This window comes from Triticum aestivum, chromosome 5A (assembly GCF_018294505.1).
Source record: "Triticum aestivum cultivar Chinese Spring chromosome 5A, IWGSC CS RefSeq v2.1, whole genome shotgun sequence".
NCBI classification, from domain to species: domain Eukaryota; kingdom Viridiplantae; phylum Streptophyta; class Magnoliopsida; order Poales; family Poaceae; genus Triticum; species Triticum aestivum.
In genome coordinates this window covers 711,947,710-711,960,851 of record NC_057806.1, presented here as the reverse complement: position 1 = coordinate 711,960,851, position 13,142 = coordinate 711,947,710, and the positions used below count along the sequence as shown (strand labels likewise).

The 13,142-nt window shown below is 42.8% G+C and overlaps 1 pseudogene; it reads left to right on the top strand.

Moving 5' to 3' along the window:
* The first annotated feature begins 5,076 nt into the window (after positions 1 to 5,076).
* On the top strand, positions 5,077 to 7,117 carry LOC123101886 (uncharacterized; annotated as a pseudogene).
* The last annotated feature ends 6,025 nt before the right edge of the window (positions 7,118 to 13,142 follow it).

The window sequence follows — 13,142 nt, the reverse complement described above, 5'->3', positions numbered from 1 at the left end:
AAAAAATTCAAACTTGTGAGGTATCGAACTTGCGCCAATTTGCTTAAGTGCATGGTTTGCCAACCAGTAAAGCTATTACGGCCCCTATGAAAGTTAGCAACGCCTATTTCTGGAACGAATCCACTTTTCTAGGAAGATGGAACATTTTGGGATAATGTACCCTGGTTTTTCTCGGAAAACCCTATGGTTCTTTATGGATCCTCTTATGCATTATGTTCGATATCAAGGAAAGGCAACCGTTCGAATCCTGCCTTTTTTCCTTCAATTTTTTTTGTTCCTTTACCTTTCGTGTTGCGCTAGAGTGGCGCAGGACATTTCTAGAAGCCCAAGCACAAATAATCTTGGTGGCCACCGAGCGAGATTTATTTTGATAATAACGGGATTTCTCCTAAAAATAATAAACCCTCAGAAATAAAAAAAAACTTCCAGCCTCGCGCCCCATCTGTGTCTGTGGGCCTCATAGTAGCTTGGGCTCATTTTATCAGTCCTACACACCCGTCGGCCCAGTTTCACGCTATACTTCGTAACTGACCCTATCCTATCCATTTGGAAATCCTGGTTCAACTCCTTCAATACCGTATCCAAGATGTTCCATCTTTGCATTTATTGCGATTCTTTCTCAACTATTATTCGAATTGGAATGGTTTTATTACTTCAATGAAATACATTTTTTCAAAAAGAAAATAAAAGACTATTTCGATTCCTATATAACTCTTATGTATCAGAATATGAATTTTTATTGTTGTTTCTTCGTAAACAATCTTCTTGCTTACCATTAGCATCTTCTGGAACTTTTCTGGAACGAATCCACTTTTCTAGGAAGATGGAACATTTTGGGATAATGTACCCTGGTTTTTCTCGGAAAACCCTATGGTTCTTTATGGATCCTCTTATGCATTATGTTCGATATCAAGGAAAGGCGCCGGTTCGAATCCTGCCGTTTTTCCTTCAATTTTTTTTCCTTTACCTTTCGTGTTGCGCTAGAGTGGCGCAGGACATTTCTGGAAGCCCAAGCACAAATAATCTTGGTGGCCACCGAGCGAGATTTATTTTGATAATAACGGGATTTCTCCTAATAATAATAAACCCTCAGAAATAAAAAAACTTCCGGCCTCGCGCCCCATCCGTGTCTGTGGGCCTCATAGTAGCTTGGGCTCATTTTATCAGTCCTACACACCCGTCGTCCCAGTTTCACGCTATACTTCGTAACTGACCCTATCCTATCCATTTGGAAATCCTGGTTCAACTCCTTCAATACCGTATCCAAGATGTTCCATCTTTGCATTTATTGCGATTCTTTCTCAACTATTATTCGAATTGGAATAGTTTTATTACTTCAATGAAATACATTTTTTCAAAAAGAAAATAAAAGACTATTTCGATTCCTATATAACTCTTATGTATCAGAATATGAATTTTTTTTGTTGTTTCTTCGTAAACAATCTTCTTGCTTACCATTAGCATATTCTAGAACTTTTCTAGAACGAATCCACTTTTCTAGGAAGATGGAACATTTTGGGATAATGTACCCTGGTTTTTCTCGGAAAACCCTATGGTTCTTTATGGATCCTCTTATGCATTATGTTCGATATCAAGGAAAGGCGCCGTTTCGAATCCTGCCGTTTTTCCTTCAATTTTTTTTGTTCCTTTACCTTTCGTGTTGCACTAGAGTGGCGCAGGACATTTCTGGAAGCCCAAGCACAAATAATCTTGGTGGCCACCGAGCGAGATTTATTTTTATAATAATGGGATTTCTCCTAATAATAATAAACCCTCAGAAATAAAAAGAAAATTCCAGCCTCGCGCCCCATCCGTGTCTGTGGGCCTCATAGTAGCTTGGGCTCATTTTATCAGTCCTACACACACGTCGGCCCAGTTTGACGCTATACTTCGTAACTGGCCCTATCCTATCCATTTGGAAATCCTGGTTCAACTCCTTCAATACCGTATCCAAGATGTTCCATCTTTGCATTTATTGCGATTCTTTCTCAACTATTATTCGAATTGGAATAGTTTTATTTGTTGGGGAACGCAGTAATTTCAAAAAAATTCCTACGCACACGCAAGATCATGGTGATGCATAGCAACGAGAGGGGAGAGTGTTGTCTACGTACCCTCGTAGACCGCAACGGAGGCAGTGATGCAACGTAGAGGAAGTAGTCGTATGTCTTCCCGATCCGACCGATCCAAGCAACGTGGAGGGATTTGAGGACCTCCAGCTTGACCACCCTACCGGTGAAGGGGAGACTCGGCTGGGGTCTGCTCTGAAGACTCCATGCCTATGGCGGAAGGAGCTCATCAACTTTCCGAACTGGACGCCTCCGCCTCCTCCTCCGGCAAGTCAGGGCACTCCGCCTCCTCCACCGCCTCCTCCTCCGGCGAGTGACGATCAGGGCCCTCGGCCGGCTCCTTCTCCGGCGCGTGGCGGCACTCCGCCTCCTTCTCGGCCTGCGCCGACGCGCCCGAGCAGCCAGCCTCCTCCTTCTCCGCCTCGTCAGCAAGGGCGGAAGAGACCTGCCGCCGCTCCAGCTGCTTCGGCGCGTCGTAGTCCTTCTCCTCCGCCTCTTAAGCAAGTAAAGAAGACAACCGCTCCGTCTGCTCAGTCGGCGTCTAGCAGTACAACCAGAGGCGGGAGGACATACAGATTCAGTCCTTCTCTGAAGACTCCAGAGAAGTTACCATACGATAGGACCCCGGAGGAGAACGCGAAGATTGCGCGAACCGAAGTGGATGACTGGTTTCAAGGGTTGAAAGCTAAGAGACATCCACCTCCGGAGGAGAAGGTAGATCTGGTGAAAGTGAAGCGCACTCTGGCTGCCCTGGCAAAACCACCCAAGTCTCCGCCGAAAGGCAACTATGAGCGCATTATTGCAAAGACATGGGCCGAAGCGGAGCGGTCGGGAAGTACAGTCAGTGATCAAAGGCTGAAAGAACGATGAGCAGCTGGGAAACAAATTGCCCAGCTCGGCGAATAAGCGAAGCAATCGTGCCCCCCGCTCAAGGTGCCTAGCGACATCGTCGATCCGAGGATGGTGCCCGGTTATTGCAATGTTGACGATTACCTGCCCGACGATGTACATTATGATCCCATGGAGGTGCAGATACACAGATACGAGTACGGGAAGCCTCTCGTCAAAGATGAAAAATCTTTAACAACGATGATGCGAAGATTACATGATTGGTACTTGAAAATCTGCAGAGAGTCTGAGGGGAGGAGTACTTTGTATGCGAGAGTTAAACCGGAGCATGACCTCGTTGGAATTGAACTGTTGCCTATTCCATTTGAGGAGTTCTATCAGTTTTTCAATCAATTGGCCCTCGATAAAACAACGGTCACCTGCTACTGTCTGTAAGTACCACTACTTCTGTCATTAAGTCTCTCTATATAGCTCATCTCTTTCATTGCATGTATTTATAATTATCCTCACTATATTATGCAGATTGAAGATCGCCGAATTGAAGAAAAGACAAATCGGTGATATTGGGTTCGTTAACACATATCTCATAGATGCAACTGAGGTTGAACATCGTCCTAAAGATACCGAGGCCAACTTGCTACGATCATTCAAAAAAATGAAAACAAAGATATAATACTCTTTCCTTACAACTTCAAGTGAGTGTTACTGTCTTGTGCATATTCGGTTTCCCTTATATATTAGTCCAGGTTATAGTAATGTAATTGATGAGTTATGCATGCGTGCGCAGGTACCACTATATTCTCCTAGAGATTAGGCTTGAGCGGGGAGTAGTAACTGTCTTGGACTCTAAACAAAAAGATCCCCAGGAGTATGCGGACATGACTGAAATCCTCAAGAAGTAAGTTAAATCGATCATTATCCACCATATCAGCAACTTTGTTCATTTCCTGATATCAAGTAATTGTTTTCTTTGTCCGGCAGGGTTTGGAGAAAATTCACCAGAAAAGTTCCGGGACTGCCGAAGGAGCAGGAATTTAGACACCCGAAAGTAAGTACTATAGTAGCATGTTCCGCGCATCTCCTAGCTAGTGATTCACGCGCTAGTTTCATCAATACCATTTAGCATTCTTGCTTATCAGTTTGATTGACCTCTATTTCTTGTAAAGTGGTTGTGGCAGGAACAAGGGAATGATTTATGTGGATACTACGTCTGCGAGTCCATCCGCCACACGACCTGTGAGCGGGGCGGGTACTCTAACGAACAATATGAAGTACGTAAATAACAACATTCACAATTTTATTTTATTACCATCATCCGTGTTGAGTTTCATTCATTCATATATATATATATATTGACCCCCTTCTTCAAATTAGATGTTTCGGAAGTGGGATGAACTCCTAGCACCAGCTCGCATGCGAGCAATTCAAGAGGAATTGGCGGCATTCTTTCTTGACCACGTGATCGCTGAAGACGGAGAATACTATGTGAACCATGAGTCCGTATGATTATATTTGTAAGAGATAATTATTGTATATATGTAGCCGGTAGTGTCGGATAGATATACGAGAACTTGTTGTTCGACCAATCTCTCGGAGAAGGAGAGGTGGTCGATATCACTTCTCTCTGTATGCATATATGTTCATGACGATCTTCTGTTTCCTTCGTTTGATTACTAGCTAGCTAGCGTGTCTAGTCCTCTCTATACGTATGTATAGTACGTAGCGTCGACCAAGCACAGACATAAGAGAGGACACTTCTCTCTATTAATTATAGCTACCTAACACAATATATGAAACACCTAAATTAACCCCCCAAAACCCCCAAACCCCCCCCCCCTTCAAAAAAGAAACAAAAACCCCAGCCACAGAAATGCTGACGCGTGGATGCCTATTGGCCCCGGTTGGTGCCACCAACCGGGACCAAAGGGTCTCCTACCTGGGCTCTGCGCACTGCCCACGTGGAGGCCCATCAGTCCCGGTTCTGGATTGAACCGGGACTAAAGGGTCGGGGCATTAGTACCGACACTTTAGTCCCGGTTCAGGAACCGGGACTAAAGGCCCTTACGAACCGGGACTATAGGCCCTTTTTCTACCAGTGTTTTAGGACTATGTTGGTGCCATAGATGGTACCCATGTGTTGGCAAGAGTGCCTAGACGCATGGAGCAACCATTTAGAGGAAGGAGGAAGGACCCAACCCAAAATGCCATGGCAGTTGTGGACTTTGATCTCAAGTTTACATATGTTCTAGCTGGGTGGGAAGGGTCGGCTAATGATGCCCTAGTGCTTGCAGATGCCATTGAGATAAATGATGGCTTTGTTATGCCTGAAGGTAACCTGCCTACATGCCCTCATCACTTGTACCCTGACCCATTCCACAGTAGTGACCTTAGGTGTTTATTTGGTTTGTTGTAGGTAAATTATACCTGGTAGATGCAGGATATGACTACAGAACTGGCTTCCTGCCTCCCTACAGGGGGTCAGGTACCATTTATCTGAGTATGGCCCCAGAAATCATCCCACAAATGCTAGGGAGTTGTTCAACCTGAGGCACTCCTCCCTTAGGGTCACAGTTGAGAGGGGATTTGGGGCACTCAAGAACAGGTGGAGAATGTTAGACAACAAGCCTTTTCATCCATACAAAACTCAAGTCAAGCTTGTCTTGGCATGTTGCATCCTCCACAACTGGATCCTAGACTTTGGGCAGGATAGTTTTGTCCCTGATGAAAATTGGGTGCCACCAATTCAGCACAACCACACTGCTGCTGATGACCTTCTGTCCCAAGACACCCAAGCCATGGTTGAGACGAGGGATGCTATCTGCAATGCTTTGTGGGCTAGAAGGGGAACCCATAGGACCTGATTTGTTGTCCTCTTATGCATGTTAATTCTTGTTAATGTCTTATTTGGTAGCCCTGGTATGAAACACTTTGATTTGTGGTGATGATGTAATAATTTGTGGACAAAGCTGAGACCAAACAATGTTTATTCAACCAGTTGTAATTTTATTTGGTTATTGGTTCTTATTGCTGCTGTGATTCATCATGTTGTACTATAATTGTTGTATTTCTATTTATATCAACTTTTAGGATGTCTTATGGTTCTGTTGAGGGGGCTGGTGGCCTGGAGGGCTTTATCTAGGTTGTGTTTGATGAGGCTCAGGTCCAGCAGCAGACAAATGCCCTCCTTGCTGCTCAGAAGGCCACAGCTGCTGCTGTTGAAGCCCAGCCAGCACCACCAACAGCTCCAGGACCCATGAGGTGGAACAACAACTCATCTGGGTTTGTGCTGAGGAGGATGGCATAGCTTGTGAGTGATGGTAGTAGGCCTGACAAGGTCTTTAAGGACAAGGATGTCAACTTGGTTGCCAAATACCTCAAAGAGTTCACTGGTGAGGTGGTCAGCCCCACTCAGCTGGTGTACAATCACCTGAGGAAGTAAATGCAAAGGTGGGGTAAAGTGAGCAAGCTGAAAGACTCGAGTGGGGCTCTTTGGGACAATGACCTGCATGCAATCATGCTAGATGTTGAGCACTACCAGAACCACATCAAGGTAGTGCCCTAGCTGTTAACCTTAATGCTAAAACTATTGGGGTTGGGTTTTTGGGTAGTGACCTATATGTTGACTCTTGTGAGGACCACCCTAAGGATTCTAAGTACCTTAACTGCCCTATTAGGTTTTATGTTGAGATGGAGGCCATCTTTGGCCATGCTATGGCCACAGGGAAGCATGCCTTAGGTTCTGCTGAGGCTCTAGGGCAGAACCAAGCTGACAGTGTTGCTGCCAAGGTTGAGGGGGTAGCTTCAAGTATACTACTAATGCCACTGATGTCCCAAGCAGTAGCAAGGCCACTGAGAAGATGACAGACACTAGTGTGGGCACCAAGTGGAAGAGGGGCACTTTCACTAAGGATGAGAAGCTCCTTCTCATGACCATGTCTGATGCAGTTAACAATGTGGCCAATGCACTTAGAGAGACAGGCCCAACCCATGTTGATGCTAGCCTCTACCTTGCTGTGATGGAGAGCCCTGGGTTTAGTGAGGAGGCCCTCATAGTAGCCTACACCTACCTGCTGGACAACAAAGCCTAGGGCAGGGGCTTTGTTGGCATGAGTGACAGCCATAAGGTAATTTGGCTTAGGACCTTCGTAGCCAAGAACTACTTGTGTAGTTCTTGGCCATTGTTGGGTTGCTCGGGATGAGAGGGGGTTGACTGTAGAGATGTATAGTTCCTCCACCTCCCTCCTCCACTCTCTCTTATTTTGACTACAGTTGACACACTACACTGTAGACTTTGTGCAGGTAGGTTGGCTAACTTGCTGTTGTCTTGGAGTTTTATTTTGCTGAGAGGGTGGCTAACTAGTTGGATTTGGTTGTTGGATGGACAACATTTGAGCCCTAGTCTGTTGGGCTGGAACTTGGTATTGTAAGACTTATTTTTGTAGCCTCTGTTGGCTACATTTCTACTATATTGCAATCATGTTTCCTTTGCTATCAATTTGCTTTTCTCTGATTATTGTCTTTGTCTTGGTGGCTCATGAGGGGATGGAATTGGCCTGTGATGCAAAATTACATATGAGGTGGCTGCTGTTATTCTTTGCTATGTGTTTCTTTCATGCCTGCCATCAAACTCTTGTGAGTCATCACTCAGCTGCAACACCAAGCTGTTGCTTGAGATGATGGCACTGAATGATGTCCACAGGAGTTCCATGACAACCATGAGTTCTTATGTGGTTCTTTGTTCTTTGTTCGAATTTGATTCTTCATTTGGATGGCAGCCACCTATGATTTACCTACTGGGATAACTCCACCTTGTCCACAAGCTAAGGCCAGCAAAATTTGCAACTTGTTTCATCATTTTCAATGACTAATTGGTTCCATGAAGTACTGTTGAGAGGTAGACATTTGAGATGCAAACTGATGATTATTATTGTGATGTAAACTGATGGTCCATATCAATAATTTGTTGATCTTGCTTCAAATAACTGTGATCTTGCTTCAAATATGTTGATGGTATGTTGTTGGTCGTAGTTGGGATGCCTGGGAGCTCCCCAGCCAGGCCGGCTACCAAACTCAGCCCCGTTTGGGCGGTTGGTGGCAGTTGGGTTGCCGGCCGGGCTCCCAGGTGGCGTCCAAACAGAGCCACACCTCTCTTGGGCCAGCCAACCAAACATGAGAGGGTGGCCCTCTTTTGCCTGGCTTTGGCTGGCCATGGCCTGGGTGCTAGGCCGGGCTCCCTTCGGCCACCCATCTAAACACGCTGAAACAGACCCTGCGTAGCTAACAGTCACAATTTTGTTTTATGCAATTCAGACTTTCCGATTGGCATTGACGGTTGAGACGGAGTAGCACGAAATAAGATCAATTGACTCGAATCAAGCACGTTCTTGTTGTTGCTTATAACCCAAAGATTTGCCGTAGTAGAGATGCCGCATTATGCTAAGCAAACAGTGCTTTATTTGGCATATTTCATGACTTTACAGACAATTACTTGATTGACGTCATTCATTATGTCATAAAAAATAGTCATTATTATTTTTCAACACAAATCTAATGACATCAATTTTATGCTCTAGAAAATTGTCTCAATAAAAAAATTGCCGAGCACTTGTTCCAATGAAACAAAATGCACCTAATTTCAATCAGATTGAGTATATCACAAGCACCACAAGCGACTGGGCAGCAGTTGACATGGAATGATAACGAAGAACAGAAGCAGGATATCAGCCCTTGATTATTTGTATTAACACCAGATGACAACACTTAAAACAAGAATCGAGATATTCAAAGTGTTGACATCACTCCTTGGTTCACACTTGAAAATTGCTCTAGCTAATCTCCTAGCAAGGCCCAAGAACCAAGCACAAAATTAAACTCAGGTCTTAACAAGTTCCAGATACTGATGCACTGTATCTAGTGCGATTTGACATACTCCTACACTATGTTAAGGCCTTCAGATTCTTCGCCATAGTTTCCAAATGAAGCAGCCAAAAATCAGTTTTTGCCTATTATAGGCCACAGTAGTTGCTTGTAGTGGTACAGTAGGAAATCAGTAGTTACCTTGACGACAACACAGACAAACCTTGTTTGTGAGCTATGTCAGCGAGCTTATTCACATTCCAAGCCTTGTCTCGGTAACCAAGATGGTGAAGTTGAGGATTTGTTTGGCCAAAATCCTTGAATGCATCTATTACTGAATCTATTCAGGAAAGTAATGATCATCTCCTCCATTGATGCATTAGGTTTATACTCCTCATCAAGTTGCCCTGAAGCTCCGAGTGTGTCAATTTTAGGGGATGCCCCACCCGGCGACATTACACAAAGAGGTTGCAAGCCCGGCTCAACTTTCAGCCTCTTACTCAAATCACAAGCAAATGATGGAATATCAGAGGAGAGTTTTGGATCACCACCGATAACAGAAGGATTAAGCATATCACCTTATTTGATTCTGGATCTCACTTTCCTACACGATTTTCATCTCACTTTGTGTCTGTCTTTACCCTGCGACCACCAATCCAGCCAGTTCAATGGCAAGCCGTCTATTTTCCGCTGTTGTGTTGTATGGTAATCCTAGACGACTAAGAGAGTAACCATCTGCTCTCTGCAACTATAAAAAAGGTCTGCATGGCGAACAATAAGCTGGAATATGTGAATCATGTTTGGAATTGAATGCCCCTCCTCCACAAGGACTTTCTTGGTGTATCTGATCCATATCGGCAAGCGGCTATCACTAGGAGGAAGTCTTCTCGGAAGGGCAGGCATGAGAATAGTGAGAGCTTGCTTCACCAGTAGCTTATTCTCTGGTTGGCATGTCCGTAGCAGAGTGATGAAGACCTGGGGAAAATGATGTCACATTTGTATCCAGGCATAAGAAAATGACAAGAATACAGAATTATTCTAAGAGAATTTGATGTAATACCTGTAAAATAATCTTTTCGGGTGCTTGATAGGACTAAGAAGTGACAAAAATTCACAAAGGTCCACTGTTTGATGGAGTTATCTTCACGCTTCAGATGGTTCCAACCGAATTTTATGAGTTCCTTTCGATGGTGAAACAGATCATTTTGTAGATATTTCAAAAGCAATGTCGCTAGCTGAAGTAGTTCTATCCTCAATGGTTCATAAATGAAGAAACATTTCAACGTATATTTGCTAAGTGTAAAGATAATTTGGCGGAAACCAGGTTTAATATAGTTACCTCTTCTGGAGGATCAGCAACAATAGTTTTAATAATTATAGAAGGATTAACAACTTCCCAACCCTGTCAATTTTGGAAAGAATAAGCTACCATTGGAAGTATAAGAATCTGCATGGTAACAACTAAATGATCTTGCCCGTATTGTTTTGACTGAAAAATGTTCAGAAAGTGGTTAAGGGTAGTTTTCTTCAAACTTGCAGTGTATCCTTAAGCAAGCTAAAAGAACATGTACAGATGATAAGTATACATAAAAAGATTCTCATAAGTCAGAAACAAGAAATGGCATTGCCTCTATGACATAAAATTCCTTGAGAAAGCTATAATCTATATAATTGCGGTACAAGAATATTGATAGCATATCAAAGAGTGCACCAACTTCAGTACGATCGTGTCTCAAATAATTCAGGAAGCACTTTATAAGCCGCTTGCTTTCCATCACCTGTTTAGAGAGCGATATTACTAAAACTCAGGCATTAAAAGATACATGCATACGTTGTGGTAAGAAGCGAAGTGCAAATATTGGGTATGAAAGCGACATAAAACTTCCATGATGGCAGTTTTGTGTAAAGGAGTGGACACATACTAAATATGCAGGAGCCAATTGCCAGGGTATTAAGCGTTTGAATGTACCAGGTATTAAGCTTTTGCATATACCATGATTAAATTGCATATGATACACAAGTCTTTCGATACATAAGATACACGAGCCTTTGGATGTACCACGATTAAATTCCATATGCTACAAGTACAAACAGATTGTAAAGCATTTCAATTAACTGTTTCATATACCAGGATGCAGTTTAAGATTGTCAATACGCCACTAGTGAAAGGCATAAGTAACTTGGAGAAGTTTTTGCCAATGGAATAAAGAGCGAAACAGAAAACAAGGGCATTAGGGACTTGGCTAACTTACGGCCGGCCGTATTATAGTCTTACGGTACGGCCTTGCCGTTTTAGGTAAGAATACCATTATTGTATTCTCTTTTTTTTGGCAAGATGCTATTTAAGGCTGTATGTTGGCGCTTGCAGCAGGAAATTTTCCCGCCCTCGCGGCTTGCGAGCCCAGGACCAGATACGAGCACGAATTATAGGAACAAAAGGCAAATCTGTCTCAGAAAATGCTTTTAGGTACTGCATGTATATGTTCATAAAAAAGACAATGCATTTAGAAAAAAGCAAATTTGCATCCACAGTTTTTTTTAAAAACCACAACATGTACATCTAGTCCCTAGGAAAAACATAGGTTTGCACATTCTTCTCTATACATGGCACATATCTTGTTTCTCTGTTCGACTGTACATAGTCTGCATCTTGGCATCCTGCATGTTAAAAAAACATTTGTCATAAGTTTGTTGCCTACATGTCAAGATATAGAAGCACATGTTGCATGCAAGGGACCATCTTAATGAGCTACTTCCAGATTTACAACAAAAAGGCTAATTTGCCATTTTAAAAGAACATTATTGCCTAATAATTGGCATTTAAATTGCCTAACAAATGACACTTAAAAACAAGATCATCCCTAATGGTTGAAAATCTAGTATATAACCATGTCAAATGTGAAGCAATTGAGCCTATCAGGAAAAAGTACATGTTTCCATGCAACTGATTTAATAAAGCAATAAAAAGACATCATAACAAACTTTCCACCATGTAGAAATTGCAGCCAGTGAGTATTTCAGTTATATAATTTCAGTTTGAATTGAGCAATCACACTAAATTAAGAGTATAGACTGCGGTGTCAAAAAACAGCAATACTAATCTTAATGGGTAATGGTGAGGAACTGGCCTGGTTAGAATGCCTTGTTGCTGCCAACAAATCAACACCTCCCCTATTGCCCCCTCCCATGCATAAACATGTAGGTCCAGCTGAGGACTCACCTAAAATCTGCAGTCTTAGGGGCTGTAAAAGGCAGAAGCACCATTCCAAGGTGTGCGATAGGGGGGCTGCAAAGGACAGAATTTGGTCAGGGTGAAGCCTGCAAGTGAAATAAAAGCAAGTTATGCCAAAATCAGAGTACAAATTGGACAATCGAGTGTTTCCATGTACGCTTAGAAATCAGAAGCTCAAATGAAGCAAATATGGTAATGTTATAGTGGATTGTATTTTTTTCAGGCAATTACGCAATATTATCTTCGTAATATAAGCAGTTTATAAATTCTGAATATGCAAGTATAGTTCACGAATGAGCTAGCTAGCTATTGCATCTTGCAATGAGGTAGTTAGGTGGAGATGGAATAGGGCTTACGGGTGTATGAAGTGCTCGAAGAGAGAAGTGCAAAGGATGGAGATGCTCAGGGAGGGAGGCTGTGATGGGAAGCTAAGCGCCGCACAGCATCATGCCGAGCTGCTGTAGCCTGTGGAACATGCAGCTATCGGAGCTGGTGCTCGATATACCAAAGACGAGACCCCACGGTGCGGCCCCTAGCGATAGCAACATCCCCATCCATGACTAGCGCCCAGCTCACCGCGCACACCTGCGCCACAAAACCGAAGAGCCAAGCATGAAGGATGAGGCGGAGTGCTGGGTCCATTGAAACACAAATCAAAGTTACGAATGCTACTTTTTCATATTATAGGCAATAATAGTGCTAAGTGTTAGACAATAGTATTCTTGATTAAGCAATAATAATGAATATAAAAAATGCTAAAGCTAACTATAAGATGCTTGATAATATATTTCTAAGTTACTAGGTAATGTAACTTAAAATGCTAAATCTAACTATTTCCTGATGCAACACTATACAGATTCGTTGCTTAATGGTGGAACTGTATTTTGGAGCTTATAATTGCTTAATGAAGGATTGAAATACTCTACTTGATGTCAGGTGGTTATTAGAATATTGTCTAAAAAATTGCTAGGTCCATATTAGGCAAAACTGTATTATTCACCTGATTATGTGAAGTACTATCCATGATGGAGAAATTGGTTTTTCTTATGCAGAATAGTATTTTTTTCATAACATAGAACTATGTTATGGAATAAGGAATATACCAATATCATTGCCTAATGCATAAATGTGTCTTA